The sequence below is a fragment of the Salmo salar genome, chromosome ssa09 (assembly GCF_905237065.1).
Source record: "Salmo salar chromosome ssa09, Ssal_v3.1, whole genome shotgun sequence".
NCBI lineage: Eukaryota > Metazoa > Chordata > Actinopteri > Salmoniformes > Salmonidae > Salmo > Salmo salar.
The window spans coordinates 114,261,972-114,281,652 of record NC_059450.1 but is presented as its reverse complement, the minus strand read 5'-3'; the positions used below and the strand labels follow the sequence as shown (position 1 = coordinate 114,281,652).

Genomic DNA, 19,681 nt, shown 5'->3' with positions numbered 1-19,681 from the left:
GTGAGCTATTTTGTAACGATGTTTTGCTGTTATTATGATGAAGTATTATGACATTTGTCAATGTATCATTTCAAGTTAACCAGATCAATTTATTACATATACATTGTAACAGAAAACGGTCATGTATATGGTAATTTGAGGTATTTTAAACAGTAAAAAAAAAAGAAGAAACTTTATGGTGCATTGTAGGAAACATTATGGTAAATTATGGTGCATTGTGGGAAAATTGCTCTATTTTGAATGGTACTATAATTCCACTCCATAGAATACAGTACTGTACCATATCTTTGGAGCACCAATAACCTTTTGACCTCTAGTGGGTGCATGGTATTGTTGTTTCTGTCTCATTAACATATTTTGAAGCATGCCTTGTAAGAGGCTATATTTGTTGCTCCCATGAGGGGGAATGCAGTACCAATTCATCTCCCTATGTGGTTATAGTGCCCCATCAATTTAAAATATAGAGATTTAGATGTAGAGATTTAGAGAGTTTATTAGTCAAATGCACAGGGTTGCAGATGTAAATGCAGGGTACAGTGAACATCTTACGCGTCAATCTCCAACAGTGCAGGTCAAAGGGAAGTGAATGAACAATAAAAAATAATAATAACAATAATAATATATATTTACAACAATAACATTATACGTGACCATTGGGGGCAGAGGCAGGGGCTGGGTAAATGTCTCTTGGGGGGGTCCATAAGGAGAGCAGCAGGGGGGAGTCTCGGGGTGCAGTAGGGGGACAGGAGGAGCAGGTACCCCCCTCTGAAGCGCAATGCGGTCAGCGGCGGTGGAGTTGCCGTACCAAGCTGTGATGCAGCCCAACAGTATGCTCTCGATGGTGCTCCTGTAGAACACTATGAGGGCCCTCGGGGACAGGCCAAATTTCTTCAGCCTCCTGAGGTTGAAGAGTCGCTGTCGTGCTTTATTTCACCACTGTGTCTGTGTAGTTTGACCAATTCAGCTCCCCGGAGACGTGTACACCGAGGAATTGAAAGTTTTTGACCGTCTCCACTTGATAAGAATGGGGATATCGGTTTAGAGGAGGTAGTTGCCTACCTTCACCACCTGGGGGCTGCCCGTCAGGAAGTCCATGACACAGTTGCATAGGGAGGAGTTCAGACCAAGCGCCGTGAGCTTAGAGGGCACTATGGTATTGAAGGCTGAGCTGTAGTCGATGAACAGCATCCTCACATATGCATTTCTTTTGTTCAGGTGGGTGAGGGCATTGGCAGTGCAATGGTGACTGTGTTGTCCATGGATCTGTCGGGACAGTAGGCGAATTGGAGAAGGTGGAGTGTGTCGGACAGGGAGGAGGGTTATGTGGTCTTTGACTACCCTCTCGAAGCACTTCATGATGACGGAAGTGAGTGCTACGGGTCGGTAGTCATTCAGTGCAGCTATTTTCCATTTCTTTGGCACAGGATGATAGCGGACATTTTGAAGCAGGTGCACAGGGATGATACTGGGTAAATTGCTACAGACAGCGCTATATCTATCGATAGGTAACAGAATTACACTAATTGACTGAGTGTAGATGTTGTACTGTATGTTTATGTAGGCACCACTGTACATTAAGGTTTAGTGGAGCATAGGTTCAAGGTAAGCACAGATGACTGACACAGAAGTCTGCCAGCTGGCACATAGACATACTAGTAATCTGTCATGAAACCCATGGATTTACCATCATCACCCAGTCATAACTAGGCCCAGGAGTTTTTCCTAACCATGTGACCTTACCCTAGTTACACAATAATTAAGGGAAGACCTGTAGCTCAGAGCTGACAAACCCCTGATCTTTGACAAAAAAATCCTCCCCTTACTAACCGGGCACCTTCCAAAGAGGCATGAGCAACCTTGAATAATACACTTTCCATTGTCAGTGTTTATCATGCAGTGTTGACCAGTCTGTCATGTAGGCTGGTTCTCTCATCCTACACAAGCTCTCTGATATTTCATAATGGAATGTCAGCAGCATTGAAGGTTGCTTGAATCAGACTTTGGAGAGAGCACTCGAGAATAAGTGGCAGATTCAAATTCAATCACAGCCACATACTGTGTCTCTCAGTCTGGTACACAGACACACGCACGCACACCATTCATCCATCCATCCACTGCACTCTCAATGAGCCATTGAGTGATGTGGTGCACCTGGCTGCTGATAAGCCCTTTTCTAAACTAAGAAACGTGAATAAATAGCATACATCTCCCAGCTGAAATCCTGCCTCAAAGATGTTCCTTAAAATAGACAGCTGAGCTGCTGTGCTGTGTGAGGAGATAATGTGGAGAGATTGTGAGTAGAAGTGTGCTTCCTGGGATGGAGTTTAAAGAGGTCTTAAGCCATGGGGAGCTAACTGAGACAGGAAAAGTACCCGTTTTCCTGAATAATAGCAACATTATATTTTGGCAGGTAACAATGTCTTACAGTATTCCAGGTTCCTTTACACTGTTCTGTTACGCGGAGCGAACACAGGGGAACCCAAGAGCGGACTCAGATGCAGAAGCAGGGATGAATGAACCAAAATGTTTATTGTACACAGAGAGATATGGAGTGCAGAACCGGGGTAGCTCAGATGAGTTGCAGATAAACCCAAAGTGTAGAGTGAGGTTGGAGTTGACTGAGTTGAACAGGGTAAACAGGTCCTGAGGGGAATCCAAGATGGTGGGGGTGAGTGAAGTCCAGAGCAAGGTGGTTGGTGGTGAGATGTGGTACGGGAGCCAGAGACAGAGCGGTACTGCAACGAGAGGACAAAACAGAGTAAGGCAGGGAAACAAGCACAGCAGGGCAACAGGATCTTGAGAACTGACAAAAGGCTAGGATAACAACTGACTGAGGGGTAGAACTGCAGGTTAGGATGACACCAGAGGGCGTAGTGGGAGCAGATGTGACATGTTCTCCAGCAAATACTAAGACATAAACACCTACAGCCTCTCGTTGTGTGTGTGTGTGTGTGGACTTGTTGTCCTATCTTGTCAGGACCAGAATATCCTGACACGATAGGAAACAAGAACATTTCTGAAAAGTCAAAAATGTTATTTTAGGTTTAATAAGGTTTGGGGTTAAGGGTTAGGGGTTAAGCTTAGGTTTAGGGTTTTAGGAAAATAGGATTTTGAATGGGAATACATTTTTACTCACCAAAAAGTCTTGACAAGTAACATAAACATGGCTGTGTGTGTGTGTGTGCGCATGCATGTGTATGTGTTCATTCATTTTTACCCTGCCCAGTATTGTGATGGTGCTGTCATCACCTCACATCACAGAGATCAGGAACAAGGTGGAACTAGCTAACAGGAAATGCAATTTTTGAAATACTCCCCCCATTTCCAATCTATTAAGGCATGTGGAGGGAGTTTCTCTTAACACTGAGGTTAGAAGGACGCCTTTACGAACACCTTAAGAACACCTTACGGCAACTGCAAGGAGTATTCATCTGATGAGGTCACTCGTACGGCTGGTTGGACAGGAAATAAATATTCCCGACCGGAGGCGCCTGCTGAGATCACAACCGTGATTCATGCGTAGAGTTAATGACCCTGCTGTGCATCCTCTGAGCTGGGCGACAACGTTGCCTCCTGGATGCTGTAGTTTGTTTTCCAAATGTTATTTTTTAATTAAGGATTTATTGAAAAAAACAAAATGCCCAGCTTGAAAGTTGAATGTATAAAGGAAATACCTTGGTCGCTGCTGAATGAGCTCAACTCAAAACTCACATTTTACCTTCACATTTCATCAACAACAGCTTTATCCTTTGGGATAGCATTGGGATGCTGTGTCAGCCGTGTTTAAAGACCATTATTGACCATGCATCAACTCCCAAACAATGTGCCTATAGCACTTCATACCAAATGACCTGATCATCAATAAATTAAATTCTCTAGTCTAGGGAATCCTTCTCTCTTGTTCTGAATCAACTTTCCTAGCTTAGAAACCTATGTGACACTGACAGAGATGATGACGTGGACTGTAGTCGCTTGCCGTGACCAAAACAAAAAGCAAACGTTGCCCCGTGATTGGTGGTTCCTGCTCCGAATCCTTCGACATTTTGGTGTGTACTGTATGTCTTTCGCGGTCACTAAAGGCTAAAGGTCATTCTCAACGGCTAATGTCCAATTAGCCAATGGTGGCGTTCCAAGTCGTCGTCTTTTTTGCAGCCGCGCTGCACAGCTGATGGAGCCCGGCTGCATCAATGAGGGAGCCTCTGATGGTAGCGTGGTGATTGAGGTGCATTTCTATTCAAGGAGTAAGATAATGTTGAAGTCTAGGCTATATAGCAATGAATGGTCTGGTGATATACTTTTGTGATGACTATCTTTATGGACATGCTTTGTGAATTTGAATGGACCTTATTCACACTGAACATTTCAACGTGGTTATACGTCTTGCACCGTCAGGCCGAGCTGTTTTTCCTATGCCAACCAACGTATGTTTAGACTGCAATTTTTTTAAAGAATAAGTCAACTTTGGTTAGGGTTGGCAGACAAATGACATGTGATTGACTCTAATGAAGAACTTCCACCTTCTATCCCATTAGACATGATTTCAAATCAACATGGCCACAGTATAATTAAATTCCACACATGGGCCCTGTACATACTTAAGTTGTACAACTGATGTACAACGGTACAACGGTTGTGATATAACGGAGAGTTTTCTGCACAAAAATAATTACACCAGTGTAGAGACACCACTCAATAGTTGTCTTAACAATTTTGTGCAGACAAAGTTTCCGTTGTATCACAAAAATATCAGCTGTATCACAACCATTGTGTCAAATCGGTTGTACATCAGTTGTACAACCGGAGTGTGTATGGGGCCATCGAGCAGTTGATAGACTTGATACAGTGCTGACTACAAATCAGTTGTTCGGCGCCTCAAAGCTCTGGAGAGCTTTCTTCTCAGCATTTATCCTTCCTCCATCAGTCTTTTTTCAGGATAATCAATAGAAAACGTTTTGACTCTGCTCTTGTATTTAGGCTAGTCTGTATTTAAATATACTTGACCTATTACTGAAATGAATCGACTTGTCAGTGAATTAATTTATACCATTTGGGACATTGATGGACCTATTCTTTACACAATACAATCTCACTGATCTTTCAGGGGGATTTTCTAAGTGTCTGGTCTTTTTTTCAGGTTTTAAAGCCTTACTGAAGTGCCTGTCGGGGAGGTTTTGCAGCCAAGAGCTGATTGGAATCACGGGGCCCTCAGGGGCCGGCAAGTCCACTCTGATGAACGTCCTGGCTGGCTACAGGTGATAGGGCTGCAATCATTCTTTTGCATAGTTTTTTGTTTTAAAGGAGACTGGAACACCACTCAGCCTTACATATATTTGAATGTTTTTTTTTCAGATATATCAGAAAGGGCGAGGGAGATAGGTGTAACAGGGTAAAGGGTTGAGGCAGGGATTGAATCCTGGTCTCTGGGGGTCCTACATGTGCATATGAGCAGGAAACGTTAACGCTCAGCAACAGCTCTGAACGGCTTTTGCATAGTTTACACTACCTGCAAGCACTTATTTTTGCTTATTCAAGTATTCATCCCAATTTTCAACGATCACTTCTTGTCTGACATCTATTTCCCAAAAAGTACACCTGCTCTGCTTCATTCCACTGTGATTGGAATGTTAACTCATTGTCTTTGTTTACAAACTTCTGCCTGCACACATAACATTACTTTTGTAAAAACTGGAAGAATCTAAAGTAACTCTGAGGAAGGTCTAGTACCTAGTAGTAGGTTTTCACAGTACCTAAAACCATTTTGGGATCTTTTAAACAATAATGTGATGTGTTTGACCATGGGAAAAGAGCCACAGTGGAAATAAAAGTTCAATAATGTGGGTTTGATGGAAATGAACCCATGAGCAGCAGCTGCTGAGGGGTGAGCTCCTACAGATATTGAGATTTGCATGGTTTTTAGAGTGAAGTACATCGGAAAAAAGCAAAAGAAAACTGCAAGACTGAATAGGAGAAAAAACAAGCAACAAACAAAGAAGATAGGCTTTTGAAAAATTACTATTTTTCATAAAATTGTAGTTATCTTAGCAAGCTGAATTGTTTACCAGTTGCTAAGCAGTTGCTAGGGACTCTTTTGGAAGAAGCTAGCTAGCTAACGAAGAGCAACAAAGAATATCTAGTTAACAGAAGAAAAGAAAGAGAAAATCAGGACAGAAGAAAAAGGATATCAAAGTGAAACAGTTCTCTAAAGACACAGGAGACAATAATACAAGAAACAACACTTCTGTAGCTTGTCAACTATGTGTCTGTCTATCCCTGTTCTCTCCTCTCTGCACAGGCCATACAAACGCTTCACACCGCGTGGCCGCTGCCACTCTAACCTGGTGGTCCCAGCGCGCACGACCCACGTGGAGTTCCAGGTCTCCGGCAGCCTCTGGAACTGCCGGTCTGCAGCCAACAAGGCTGAGTTCATCTCAGCCTATGCTACCCTCCAGTCCCTAGACTTCCTGGCGCTGACGGAAACATGGATTACCACAGATAACACTGCTACTCCTACTGCACTCTCTTCGTCTGCCCACGTGTTCTCGCATACCCCTAGAGCATCGAGCCAGCGGGGTGGTGGCACTGGAATCCTCATCTCTCCCAAGTGGACATTCTCTCTTTCTCCCCTGACCCATCTGTCTATCTCCTCATTTGAATTCCATGCTGTCACAGTTACCAGCCCTTTCAAGCTTAACATCCTTATCATTTATCGCCCTCCAGGTTCCCTTGGAGAGTTCATCAATGAGCTTGACGCCTTGATAAGTTCCTTTCCTGAGGATGGCTCACCTCTCACAGTTCTGGGTGACTTTAACCTCCCCACGTCTACCTTTGACTCATTCCTCTCTGCCTCCTTCTTTCCACTCCTCTCCTCTTTTGACCTCACCCTCTCACCTTCCCCCCCTACTCACAAGGCAGGCAATACGCTTGACCTCATCTTTACTAGATGCTGTTCTTCCACTAATCTCATTGCAACTCCCCTCCAAATCTCCGACCACTACCTTGTATCCTTTTCCCTCTTGCTCTCATCCAACACTTCTCACTCTGCCCCTACTCGGATGGTATTGCGCCGTCCCAACCTTCGCTCTCTCTCTCCCGCTACTCTCTCCTCTTCCATCCTATCATCTCTTCCCTCTGCTCAAACCTTCTCCAACCTATCTCCTGATTCTGCCTCCTCAACCCTCCTCTCCTCCCTTTCTGCATCCTTTGATTTTCTCTGTCCCCTATCCTCCAGGCCGGCTCGGTCCTCCCCACCTGCTCCGTGGCTCGACGACTCACTACGAGCTCACAGAACAAGGCTCCGGGCAGCCGAGCGGAAATGGAGGAAAACTCGCCTCCCCTGCGGACCTGGCATCCTTTCACTCACTCCTCTCTACATTCTCCTCTTCTGTCTCTGCTGCTAAAGCCACTTTCTACCACTCTAAATTCCAAGCATCTGCCTCTAACCCTAGGAAGCTCTTTGCTACCTTCTCCTCCCTCCTGAATCCTCCTCCCCCTCCCCCCCTCCTCCCTCTCTGCGGATGACTTCGTCAACCATTTTGAAAAGAAGGTTGACGATATCCGATCCTCGTTTGCTAAGTCAAACGACACCGCTGGTCCTGCTCACACTGCCCTACCCTGTGCTTTGACCTCTTTCTCCCCTCTCTCTCCAGATGAAATCTCGCGTCTTGTGACGGCCGGCCGCCCAACAACCTGCCCACTTGACCCTATCCCCTCCTCTCTTCTCCAGACCATTTCCGGAGACCTTCTCCCCTTCCTCACATCGCTCATCAACTCATCCTTGACCGCTGGCTACGTCCCTTCCGTCTTCAAGAGAGCGAGAGTTGCACCCCTTCTGAAAAAACCTACACTCGATCCCTCCGATGTCAACAACTACAGACCAGTATCCCTTCTTTCTTTTCTCTCCAAAACTCTTGAACGTGCCGTCCTTGGCCAGCTCTCCTGCTATCTCTCTCAGAATGACCTTCTTGATCCTAATCAGTCAGGTTTCAAGACTGGGCATTCAACTGAGACTGCTCTTCTCTGTGTCACGGAGGCTCTCCGCACTGCTAAAGCTAACTCTCTCTCCTCTGCTCTCATCCTTCTAGACCTATCTGCTGCCTTTGATACTGTGAACCATCAGATCCTCCTCTCCACCCTCTCCGAGTTGGGCATCTCCGGCGCGGCCCACGCTTGGATTGCGTCCTACCTGACAGGTCGCTCCTACCAGGTGGCGTGGCGAGAATCTGTCTCCGCACCATGCGCTCTCACCACTGGTGTCCCCCAGGGCTCTGTTCTAGGCCCTCTCCTATTCTCGCTATACACCAAGTCACTTGGCTCTGTCATATCCTCACATGGTCTCTCCTATCATTGCTATGCAGACGACACACAATTAATCTTCTCCTTTCCCCCCTTCTGATAACCAGGCGGCGAATCGCATCTCTGCATGTCTGTCAGACATATCAGTGTGGATGACGGATCACCAGCTCAAGCTGAACCTCGGCAAGACGGAGCTGCTCTTCCTCCCGGGGAAGGACTGCCCGTTCCATAATCTCGCCATCACGGTTGACAACTCCCTTGTGTCCTCCTCCCAGAGTGCTAAGAACCTTGGCGTGATCCTGGACAACACCCTGTCGTTCTCCACTAACATCAAGGCGGTGACCCGATCCTGTAGGTCCATGCTCTACAACATTCGCAGAGTACGACCCTGCCTCACACAGGAAGCGGCGCAGGTCCTAATCCAGGCACTTGTCATCTCCCGTCTGGATTACTGCAACTCGCTGTTGGCTGGGCTCCCTGCCTGTGCCATTAAACCCCTACAACTCATCCAGAACGCCGCAGCCCGTCTGGTGTTCAACCTTCCCAAGTTCTCTCACGTCACCCCGCTCCTCCGCTCTCTCCACTGGCTTCCAGTTGAAGCTCACATCCGCTACAAGACCATGGTGATTGCCTACGGAGCTGTGAAGGGAACGGCACCTCCATACCTTCAGGCTCTGATCAGGCCCTACACCCAAACAAGGGCACTGCGTTCATCCACCACTGGCCTGCTGGCCCCCTACCTCTGAGGAAGCACTGTTCCCGCTCAGCCCAGTCAAAACTGTTCGCTGCTCTGGCACCCCAATGGTGGAACAAGCTCCCTCACGACGCCAGGACAGCGGAGTCAATCACCACCTTCCGGAGACACCTGAAACCCCACCTCTTTAAGGAATACCTAGGATAGGATAAAGTAATCCTTCTAACCCCCCCCTTAAAATATTTAGATGCACTATTGTAAAGTGGTTGTTCCACTGGATATCATAAGGTGAATGCACCATTTTGTAAGTCGCTCTGGATAAGAGCGTCTGCTAAATGACGTAAATGTAAATGTGTTTATTATCAATCATCATGTCACGGCACCAAGAGTCGTGAAATGAATGTTTGTATTGATCCATTCTCCACTCCTGTGTGTCCTCCTTAGGGAAACAGGCATGAAAGGGAAGATCCTGGTGAACGGAAAACCCAGAGATCTCTGCACATTTTGTCAGATGTCCTGTTATATCATGCTGGATGACATGCTGCTGCCGCACCTCACTGTCCGGGAGGCAATGATGGTGAGAAAACAGGGTCGTGTTCATTAGGGCACACAATGGAAAACATTTTAAAACGTTTTGCAACTGAAAACAAAAATTATTAATGGACAAATCTAGGTAGTCCCTCCCTGTTTCAGTCCGTTTCCTTCGGTTTGGTGCCTAATGAACATTACCCAGACACATGTTCTTATTGGGAGAATAGGTTGTTTTTATGGTTTGTTATTATGCAGTAAAGACTAATGTGAGGTGTAGAAGAAAGTGGTGACTGCTGCCATCCACTGGATGTACAGCACGGTGAATAGTAGAAATCGTACATTTTCAGTGGATATCGTACATTTTCCTGACTAAAACATAGCTAAATTACTGTATTCTATGGATTTGATGTTTCAGGTTTCGGCCAACTTTTAGCCCAGTGGAAATATGGAATTGAAAAAAAAAAAACCTGGTGATGCAGATGTGTGAAATTATACATATGACTGTGATTTGTGTTTGCCTACTAATGGTAGAAAATGTTATTTGTGTGTGGGTGCCTGTATGTGTGTGCGTGTTTGTGTAGGTGAATGAGATCCTGACTGCTCTAGGGCTCCAGGAGTGTGCTCACACCCGCACCAGCTCCCTATCTGGGGGGCAGTGTAAACGGCTAGCAATCGCCCTAGTCAACAACCCCCCAGTCATGTTCTTTTTTTATGAGCCAACCAGGTAAGAGGCTCACCATATCAACCTGTCCACCTGATCCATCAACTATGGGACAAGATAAGCCCTTGTACAATACATTCTTGTTTGTGGTGTAGTGTGGCAGTGTTACTTGATCTAGGTCCTGGAGGGCTTTCAGATTTCAAGATTTCAGTCCATTTAAAATAACAGGGCCTGAAGGAAAAACTCCTGGTCCTGCTGATGACTTAACATGACCTCTACCATGGATTAAACCCCCCTTGCTACAACAGAAATGGTGCCATGCACTGAAAGTGCCTTTCTAACCGCCCCTCAGGGATTAATAAAGTTGTATGGAATTGAATTAAATTGAACTATTTAGGCATCAGTAGCCTGATTTTTGGGGCTGGGGTAAATTGGACATATATAACTGTAGTGATATACTGTACATTCCACATTAAATTTGAAATAGAGGTTGTTTCTCAACTACCAGTATCCTGCTGGTCCTACTTCCTAACTCTCTCCCACTCTATGGCTGTTGTTTCCAGTGGTCTGGACAGTGCCTCCTGTTACCAAGTGGTTTCCCTCATGAAATCTCTAGCCCTAGGGGGACGCACAATCATCTGCACCATCCACCAGCCCAGCGCCAAGCTCTTTGAGATGTTTGATAAGGAACAAACAGGCCACTTCAATCCATCAAATGATTAGACAACACACTAACACAGAGACAATACAGAGCCGTAGCAATTGTCCCCTGGGTGTGGCGAGGAGTTTTTCCTAACCACGGAACCAGACCAGAAAACTTCCAGGCCCCTAGTTGTATTCTATAAAAGCCCAGAGTTTTTTTCTGGTAGGGTCAGGTGATCAGGAAAAACACAGGTCCCCACCCACTGACCAGCTGTGTCTTTCTCTCCACCTGATGTGTTGTCTTGTCCTTCCACAGCTGTACATCCTGAGTCAGGCCCAGTGCATATACAAAGGCACCGTCCCATACCTCATCCCCTATCTGAAGAACCTAGGGCTCCCCTGCCCCACCTACCACAACCCGGCAGATTTCAGTGAGTTCAATGGGACCTCAGAACAGAGCACACATACTCAATATCAGCTAAATATCTTTGTCTTTTGCCCCACATTGCAGACTTCTGCCATGTTTTGTTAATACCCTCTTCATAATGCCTTAAAAATGCAGTTATATTGCCTTATTAGCTATGCATAATGTGTTTTAGTAAGAGGCTATTCATAGAACGTGTTAACAGGATTTTCTCTGTCCCAGTCATCAAAGTGGCATCGGGGGAGTATGGAGATCGGAATCCTGTTCTGTTTGAGGCGGTCCAGGGTGGAATGTGAGCCATAGAAGAAGAACTCAAGTGACAAAAAAGACACATCTGATGTTTGTCCAACAAACTAACCCAAGGTGAGTACTAATGTTAAGGATCACCAAACAATAAGCCCCATTTACTGACACACACGCACAAACACACTCACGCACACTTTAGACAGTGACACTGTGTTTTGTCGTGACATGCCCATCTCTGTCTCTTATCACAGGACTCAGGAGCCATTGAGAGCCATTCATTTGCCACAAGCACTTTGACACAGTTTTGCATTCTATTCAATAGAACGTTGATAACAATATGCCAAGACCATGTATGTGAGTAGAATTACAAGGGCATTCCTCAGGTACCTGGTTGCAATAGCGTGCATGTACACAACTTTTTGGGCCAGTTGTATAAGAAAGGAGGGCTTGCATGCTGTGAGTCATTGTGAGCATTTCGGTTTCAGGTGTTGACACACCTAAGGCTGATGTCACACATCTCAATAGGAGTACTGATCGGCTTGCTCTACTTGAACATCGGCAACGACTCCAGCAAGGTCTTCAACAACACCGGCTTCCTCTTCTTCTCCATGCTCTTCCTCATGTTCGGAGCTCTGATGCCCACCATGCTCACATGTGATGTGACAGAATTGTGCATTAATCAGCAATGTTAGGCTGTCGTGACTTTGATTAATGTCATGACTTATTTATCGAATCAACTGTGTTTATTTGTTACTCAATTAAATTAATCTTGTAACAATTAACTCATCAGGAATTTGGGGCACCACAGAAGAAGTTGTTTAACAGGTTACCATCTCCCAAATTAAACTCAACATGATATACACTGCTCAAAAAAATAAAGGGAACACTTAAACAACACAATGTAACTCCAAGTCAATCACACTTCTGTGAAATCAAACTGTCCACTTAGGAAGCAACACTGATTGACAATAAATTTCACATGCTGTTGTGCAAATGGAATAGACAACAGGTGGAAATTATAGGCAATTAGCAAGACACCCCCAATAAAGGAGTGGTTCTGCAGGTGGGGACCACAGACCACTTCTCAGTTCCTATGCTTCCTGGCTGATGTTTTGGTCACTTTTGAATGATGGCGGTGCTTTCACTCTAGTGGTAGCATGAGACGGAGTCTACAACCCACACAAGTGGCTCAGGTAGTGCAGCTCATCCAGGATGGCACATCAATGCGAGCTGTGGCAAGAAGGTTTGCTGTGTCTGTCAGCGTAGTGTCCAGAGCATGGAGGCGCTACCAGGAGACAGGCCAGTACATCAGGAGACGTGGAGGAGGCCGTAGGAGGGCAACAACCCAGCAGCAGGACCGCTACCTCCGCCTTTGTGCAAGGAGGAGCAGGAGAAGCACTGCCAGAGCCCTGAAAAATGACCTCCAGCAGGCCACAAATGTGCATGTGTCTGCTCAAACGGTCAGAAACAGACTCCATGAGGGTGGTATGAGGGCCCGACGTCCACAGGTGGGGGTTGTGCTTACAGCCCAACACCGTGCAGGACGTTTGGCATTTGCCAGAGAACAGCAAGATTGGCAAATTCGCCACTGGCGCCCTGTGCTCTTCACAGATGAAAGCAGGTTCACACTGAGCACGTGACAGACGTGACAGAGTGGAGACGCCGTGGAGAACGTTCTGCTGTCTGCAACATCCTCCAGCATGACCGGTTTGGCGGTGGGTCAGTCATGGTGTGGGGTGGCATTTCTTTGGGGGGCCGCACAGCCCTCCATGTGCTCGCCAGAGGTAGCCTGACTGCCATTAGGTACCGAGATGAGATCCTCAGACCCCTTGTGAGACCATATGCTGGTGCGGTTGGCCCTGGGTTCCTCCTAATGCAAGACAATGCTAGACCTCATGTGGCTGGAGTGTGTCAGCAGTTCCTGCAAGAGGAAGGCATTGATGCTATGGACTGGCCCGCCCGTTCCCCAGACCTGAATCCAATTGAGCACATCTGGGACATCATGTCTCGCTCCATCCACCAATGCCACGTTGCACCACAGACTGTCCAGGAGTTGGCGGATGCTTTAGTCCAGGTCTAAGAGGAGATCCCTCAGGAGACCATCCGCCACCTCATCAGGAGCATGCCCAGGCATTGTAGGGAGGTCATACAGGCACGTGGAGGCCACACACACTACTGAGCCTCATTTTGACTTGTTTTAAGGACATTGCATCAAAGTTGGATCAGCCTGTAGTGTGGTTTTCCACTTTAATTTTGAGTGTGACTCCAAATCCAGACCTCCATGGGTTGATAAATTGGATTTCCATTGATTATTTTTGTGTGATTTTGTTGTCAGCACATTCAACTATGTAAAGAAAAAAGTATTTAATAAGATTATTTATTTCATTCAGATCTAGGATGTGTTATTTATGTGTTCCCTTAATTTTTTTGAGCAGTATATATAAGATATACAGTCATTTATTAATCATTACCTCATATCAGTCTCATTCTGAACGTCGCAGACTTCTTGAATCCGCAAGAACCCCAACCTTTTCTGATTTTTTTCAGTTCTACACAAATTGATCTAATTATTTATTCACGAACTAAACAATAACACAGAATACACAAGTCCCTAGTGGACTGACAAGATATGACAGCTTATTACACAGAGGTGAAGAAGAGGGGGAATAGAGAGATGTGGGAAAAGGGACATTTAACGTACATTTTGAAACTACGCTCACAGTAACCATATTCCTTACACATGAGCCGCCGCCCGTTTTGGTAAGAAATGCAATGTATTTACATGTCTTTGCTCGTCATCTCTCTGTTGAAACCATTCAACCCTTCTATGGGGAATGGCCCGATGGGTGTAAGGCTCTGGTTATCCTTCTTCTTAGTGGTCTGGTATTCAGTGTTGATGTGCGTATTAGGATTATCGTTTAGATTCACGTTTCTCGATATCTGACGTAAGACAGCTAATCAACTGTACCAGTGATTGTCTGAGGTGACCTTCTCGCCTATTTTCTTCCTCGGGTAGATAGTCAAAGTTCTAGATCACTTTACACGCACAGCTGCAGATTGTCAAATGTCCTGGTCTAGTGAGTTTATTTTCTTCACCTCGTGTTGAGTTTCAGAGTTTCCAACCATTTCAACGTGTAGCTTTCTGGTCTGGGAGTTTCAACCATTTGTAACATTTAGCTCACGTCTGCTGGTCATTCTTAGCGAGTCCTTTTAACCTGTTATGGCTAGGGGGCAGTATTTTCACGGCCGGATAAAAAACGTACCCGATTTAATCTGATTATTACTCCTGCCCAGAAACTAGAATATGCATATAATTATTAGCTTTGGATAGAAAACACTCCAAAGTTTCTAAAACTGTTTGAATGGTGTCTGTGAGTATAACAGAACTCATTTGGCAGGCCAAAACCTGAGAAGATTCTGTACAGGAAGTACCCTGTCTGACCATTTCTTGGCCTTCTATAGCCTCTCTATCCATTACAAAGGATCTCTGCTGTAACGTGACACTACCTACGGCTTCCATGGGCGCTCAGAGCCCGGGAAAAAGCTGAATGACGTAATTCAAAGCCCTGGCTGAAACACACGAGCGCTTTTGCTAAGTGGTCTATCAGAGGACAAAGGGCTTAGGCGCGTGCACAGGCCGCCCCCGTCTTTCTGTTTTTCCCTCTATTTACCGAAAAGCAGATTCCCGGTCGGAATATTATCGCTTTTTTATGAGATAAATTGCATAAAAATTGATTTTAAACAGCGGTTGACATGCTTCGAAGTACGGTAATGGAATATTTAGATTTTTTTTGTCATGAAATGCGCCATGCGCACGACCCTGATTTACCATTTCGGATAGTGTCTAGAACGCACGAACAAAACGCCGCTATTTGGATATAACTATGGATTATTTTGAACCAAACCAACATTTGTTATTGAAGTAGCAGTCCTGGGAGTGCATTCTGACGAGGAACACCAAAGGTAATCAAACTTTTCTAATAGTAAATCTGACTTTGGTGAAGGCTAAACTTGCTGGGTGTCTAAATAGCTAGCCCTGTGATGCCGGGCTATGTATCAGAATATTGCAAAATTTGCTTTCACCGAAAAGCTATTTTAAAATCGGACACCTCGATTGCACAAAGGAGTTCTGTATCTATAATTCTTAAAATAATTGTTATGTTTTTTGTGAACGTTTATCGTGAGTAATTTAGTAAATTCACCGGATGTTTGTGGGGGGTATGTTAGTTCTGAACGTCACATGCTAATGTAAAAAGCTGGTTTTTGATATAAATATGAACTTGATTGAACAAAACATGCATGTATTGTATAACATAATGTCCTAGGGTTGTCATCTGATGAAGATCATCAAAGGTTAGTGCTGCATTTAGCTGTGGTTTTGTTTTTTGTGACATTATATGCTAGCTTGAAAAATGTGTGTCTGATTATTTCTGGCTGGGTACTCTGCTGACATAATCTAATGTTTTTCTTTCGCTGTAAAGCCTTTTTGAAATCGGACAGTATGGTTAGATAAAGGAGAGTCTTGTCTTTAAAATGCTGTAAAATAGTCATATGTTTGAAAAATGGAAGTTTTTGTATTTTTGAGGAGTTTGTAATTCGCGCCACACTCTCATTGGATATTGGAGCAGGTGTTCCGCTAGCGGAACGTCTAGATGTAAGTTAAACAAGCTAGCTTACCCTGAAGGGTCACACAAGCATGTGTTAACGCTGCTAGGCTAACTGAAACCAGTGTCAACTCAACTTTATTTATTTAGTCAGGGTAGTCATTGGATAGTCCATTCAGCAACAAACGTCATTGTTTTCCAGGGATCCCCTAGGATCCATGAAGGCAGACTGTTTAATTATCGTTTGCCGTTTCTTAATGTCTGACCTGCAGTTCCTCTGGAGATGTCCGTTTTTCTGAGGGAACATCTAAACTACTGGTACAGCCCGAAGGCTTACTATCTGCCTAAGACTATGGCTGACATTCCATTCCAGGTGAGATGGTCATCCAAACAAAGCAGGCACACAGCAAAATGTGTGTTTGTTTGCGTGTGTGGTTGTCTGTGTGTGTGCAAGTGAGAAAGTGTGTGTGTATGTGTTTCAGAGAACCCAACAGCATAATACAAACAGATACAGCAGTGCCACCCAGTGTTTATGTACAGTACGGCCCCCTCTCCCCAGGTCCTCTGCCCCATCATGTACTGCAGTATAGTGTACTGGATGACAGATCAGCCTCCGGAGGCCTCATGCTCTTTCTCGCCCTGTCCATCTGCACAGCCCTGGTAGCCCAGTCACTAGGGCTCCTGGTTGGTGCTGCCTCCACCAACCTCCAGGTACCTACTGGAACTAACTAAATACTAACTAATGATAATGTTTCACCATCTAGATCATTTCTTACCACTTTGAAATGGCACATGCATCTCCTAGTCAGTACACACAGCAATTATTTTTTTCCTACCCGAGCACAACCTAAACAATGTAGTAACTTATTTTTCCATCTGCTTGCATGAACAGCCTGATCTACTTTTTGTCCATGAGCACCAATCAAATTACTTGTCGCTTGCAATGTTTACAGACCATTAGCCACTCTACCGGTCTCTCTTTCCACAGCTGGCCACATTTGTCGGCCACGTCACTGCCATTCCTGTCCTTCTCTTCTTGGGTTTCTTTGTCAACTTTGACACCAAGCTCCTATGTGTCCTACGTCAGGTATGTCCCACTCGTGCTGGAGTCTGGTTTAGTGGTAGCTGCTGACCTTGAACGACACATGACATGACCACTAGCTGTGGGGGTTCAACCCCAGAGTCCAGCGATTTACGTCTTCTACCTTTAACTGTCTCCACTACTCACTTCATGCCTGTCTATCTCAATAAAATATGAAAAGAGAGAGGGAGTAAAATGTCCCAACGCAGAGGAACACTGATTGTTTCCATCTTTGCATTGTATTGACCTGTAAATAATAACAATACAGGTACCAGTCATCTGGTTTCATCTAGATTTTAGTCTGTTGTCTCACAAGTACGGATTTGAAGGGGTGATCCTGTCCATATACAGGATGAACCGTACCTATCTGTATTATCCGGGGAAAGTGTGTAAGTTCCAGAAGCATGAGGAGGTCCAACTGTTGGATGTGGAGGACGCCAAGCTCTACATGGACTTCATCGTTCTGGGGATCTTCTTCGTGATCCTCCGACTTGCCACCTACCTGGTACTGCACTACCTGGTCAAGTCAGAGGGTTAGGTCTCATCCTCAAGGCCCCGCCCTGTTCTGTGCAAAGCTACTGTACTTTACCACGTGGGTTCCACATCGATACCATAAAATCGCTGCTTGGAAAAACTGGAATAAATGAGACAAGAGAAGAAACATCTTCTAACAAACAAATGTTTTACCTCAGAAGACTCCAAGCATCTGTATGTACAGCAGGGTGGAACTGATGATGGCACACAGACAGTTCAAAGGACTGACCTGCAAGAACAACCAAAAACAGAGAATGTTTACATATCGTTTAGCCTTGGCATAGCCAGAGGACATTCTACTGTTGCACTGGAGTGTGTCTGGTTTTAAAGACAGGATTAATGAGTATTGTAATCATGTGTTGATTCAATTGCCTAAACTGAACTATTCTTCCTACTATCTTTCACTCTCATCTATGATTTCGTTACAGTTTTGAGAAATGGAAAATAAATATTACTTGTTTTACATGTTTAAAATTGATAAAAAACGAATCTGTAGATTGTTAGGCTATTAACTTGTTTTATACCGCCTGAAAAATGTACCTTTCTCTAAAATGGATGATTCCCCTAATTATATATTTTTGGTTCCTGTAATCAATTTTTAAAGCCTGTCAAGATTTCGATTTTTTTTTTTTTTATATATATAATTCTTAACTCTTTATGTCTTACATGATGTACTGTATGTATGTATGGAACATCGTTGAGTTTAGTTTGGGCAATAGATTAAAGAAGTAATATTTTCCTCAAACATGTCTCCACTGCCACAGAAATGTATACATTTCTAGTATAACCAGCAATGCAATATTCAAACTTTACTGCCACCTAACCTTGGATGACTTTAAAGGCCCAGTGCAGTCAAAACCATTATTGCCTGTATTTTATATATAATTCCACACTGAAGTTGGAATAATACTGTGAAATTGATACTGCCCTTTTAGTGTAAGAGAAATTTCTGCCTGTTTTGGTGAGATGGAGTTTTGGCCTGCATTAATTAGTTAACCTCTCCACCAATAACAGATAGTTTTCAGTTTCTCTCCCGAATCAGATTACTCCCAGACAATCCTAGCTAAATTCTTGCTTGAGAAATTGCCCTTTGCTAAGAAGCTATTTTTGTTTATTTTTGACCATTTTAAATTTAAAACAGTCACAGTAAAAAGGTACTTAATTGTTACCCAGAAATGATTTGATATTGAGATTTTAAAAAACAGCTGCATTGAAACTTTAATAATATAATGTCTGTTATACATACACCTTCATTACAGAAAAGTCATCCATATGCTATATGCCAAACTTGATAATTTCTCTCAACTCCACTATACAGCATCTCAATTGGCTGGTATTTCAATAAAGACTTCAGACGTTACTAATTTATGAGGATTGTGTTGCAATTTGTTTGTCACAGGTCATGGGGTATGTACTGTATAGCCAAGATCTCAACTCCACGAAATGAAGTTCTGAATCTTTCGTGATGCTAGCAGTCGATACTTCAAAATTGTAAATTCTTAAACCCTCACCATGTACCGATGTTTGTTTTCTGTTGTTGAATGCCTTTCTTTGTTTGCTAAAATCCATTATTTTTAATAAAAACGTTAGTCAAAATACAGTACAATCACTGACGGTTTACTTGTTGAGATGCAATTGGCACATGAGCATTCGCGCTGAGTTGAGATCTTAGAGCAACAGCAATGAGGCACTCTGAGGGGATGGAGGCAAGCAGATGTTGACGGTTTTCAACCTAACTTCCGTTCCCCTGAAACACGGATGTGGGGACTCCGCTCAGGCGTCTTTTTATGCCTCATACATTATATTAGCTATGACTAAACAGTCAGCGGTTGTATTTGATTAACTTTTTATTAAAAAGTATGCCATTTGTAGATACTAAATACCACACATAACTATAGTTAGGCTATTCATAATGGCGTATTGCTGGTTTGTTTTTTGCCTTTGAAGCACTTTTAAGAAATGTTATAAATGA

The 19,681-nt window shown here is 44.2% G+C and overlaps 2 long non-coding RNA genes and 1 pseudogene across 2 annotated transcripts; 2 read left to right on the top strand and 1 right to left on the bottom strand.

Annotated features, from left to right (window-relative positions):
- Positions 1-473: 473 nt before the first annotated feature.
- On the bottom strand, positions 474-19,401 carry LOC123744712 (uncharacterized). Its single transcript, XR_006771118.1, has 3 exons — positions 19,221-19,401; positions 17,863-17,938; positions 474-2,735 (listed from the first exon to the last, which is right to left on the bottom strand). It is a non-coding gene; the product is annotated as an uncharacterized lncRNA (long non-coding RNA).
- Positions 9,304-12,178, top strand: LOC123744713 (uncharacterized). Its single transcript, XR_006771119.1, has 4 exons — positions 9,304-9,563; positions 10,099-10,241; positions 11,137-11,251; positions 11,467-12,178. It is a non-coding gene; the product is annotated as an uncharacterized lncRNA (long non-coding RNA).
- LOC123744711 (ATP-binding cassette subfamily G member 4-like) lies at positions 16,086-19,310 on the top strand (annotated as a pseudogene).
- Positions 19,402-19,681: the final 280 nt, after the last annotated feature.